This window comes from Penaeus monodon, chromosome 41 (genome assembly GCF_015228065.2).
Source record: "Penaeus monodon isolate SGIC_2016 chromosome 41, NSTDA_Pmon_1, whole genome shotgun sequence".
In the NCBI taxonomy this organism is placed as follows: domain Eukaryota; kingdom Metazoa; phylum Arthropoda; class Malacostraca; order Decapoda; family Penaeidae; genus Penaeus; species Penaeus monodon.
In genome coordinates this window covers 14,783,626-14,785,532 of record NC_051426.1, presented here as the reverse complement: position 1 = coordinate 14,785,532, position 1,907 = coordinate 14,783,626, and positions in this window count along the sequence as shown.

Below are 1,907 nucleotides of genomic sequence, written 5' to 3'. Positions count from 1 at the left end.
TACAAGTGGAAAGAAAAGCGTAAGATTGAGTTTAGTGGCGAAGGATGGTGGAGAGGTCCACGGCTGCTCACACACATGAGCATACCGTTATTGATTGGGGCCGGCACTGACTTGGGCTGGTAATCATTCTCTCTATTAAGGTTCATGTTTGAGCCACATTCAGTATATTTCATATTAATGGTTGAAGTGAAAGGCTGGCAGATGATAGATACAAATGGATAATGATGGTGAAAGGGGTCAGCTGTTCAGTTACGATCAGTCCTGAGGATGATACTCAGAATCAGTGGTTGAGGACGCGCGTCAGAATCTCGATGAGGTCCTTGATGGTCGGCCTTTCCTCGCAGACACTGCTCTTAGTCTTCGTCACCCACACTTTCAGAAGGTCGGGCACGGACTTCGAGTACACGTCTTCGATGAACACGGCAACGGAGAATACCTCTGTAATTTCGCCTACAAAGCACATCGTACAGCTCTGGGGCCAAGTGCAGCTCTATGCCCGAAACTTTATCATAGCACATGTACTCTCCGATCTTTCGTTGCGATGCCGAAGTCAATGATCGTGATAACGGGTTCGTTCTCGTCGACGAAATTCGTGCAGATATTGCTGCTGTGGAGGTCGTTGTGGACGTACCCACTGTCGATAATGTTTCCGGACCGCCATTGCGAAGGAAAAATGACCTTCAGCTTGGTAGTATCAGGCAGCTTTCCCGACTGGTTCCACTGACAGACCATTTTTCCAGCGTTCTGCAAGATCAGACCGAGCTGGTCCGGCCAAGCGCCAACCAGCTTTTGGAGTCCCGGAGCTTCACGAAGCTGCTGCAGGACTTCTATTTCATTCTGAGCAGTGCGTAGCTCCGCGAGAGTCTTATTGAAGATTTTGACCACCAAATCTTTATTCTGCACAAGGTTTTGCAAGTCCCGTAAGACCCTTTGCCTAGGCGGACGATGGGTCTGTTGCCGAACAGCTCTTTGATCGATCTCCTCTTCTTCTTTTAACGGTAGTTCATGTCTGAGCCCCGTGGTCACAGCATGATACTTAATTGTAGTTTTCATGTTGTGATGCTCTTGGAGTGAGTACGTGGTAGGGTCCCCAGTTCCTTTCCACGGAGAGTGCCGGTGGTACCTTTTAGGTAATCATTCTCTCTATTTATCCGGGCTTGGGACCAGCACTTGACTTGGGCTGGCTTGGCCACCCAGTGGCTAGGTAGGCAATCAAGGTGAAGTTCCTTCCCCAAAGGGAACAACGCGGCGGTCGGTGACTCGAACCCTCGAATTCAGATTGCCGTCGTGACAGTCTTGAGTCCGATGCTCTAACCATTCGGCCACGCGGCCCCTTTGATCTCCTAGCTGTTGAAAATCGGATTTGCTTGTTAAATAGCTTGCGAATATTTTTTCATGTCACCATCATTCATGCATACATTCTGTCGCATATCATTAAATGTGAATTCATTGTGGTAGTTGAAATAATTCTAATAGCTAGCATTGCTAATTTACTTCAGTTTTGTTATAGTGAACATTAATATTCGTACATGATGTACAAGTTGCATCTATTTCTTCTCTGTGTGACGACTGTGGTTCACGTAAATCCTCGCGGATTGCCGATGTCGTTTCCCCTATCTACTCTCATATCTATCAGAGACGGTGGTAGTTCAAGCCAGGTCCATGCGGATTGCTACTGACGTCTCCCTCTTCTATTTTCTTCTTTATCTTTGTGAAATAAAACACAAAATGAAAAAAAAGACGAAAATAAATTAAAACCAACATTAAAAACCGCATTTTTTTATAAATCACCGGCTAGTGGTAGTTAACATGCCCTCTTCTCTGTTGCCTTTCTATTTCTCTTACTCTGGCCCTTACGTGTATGATCTGGTCCCCCGACTATATATTGCAGTCGGCCCGGCTTAGGA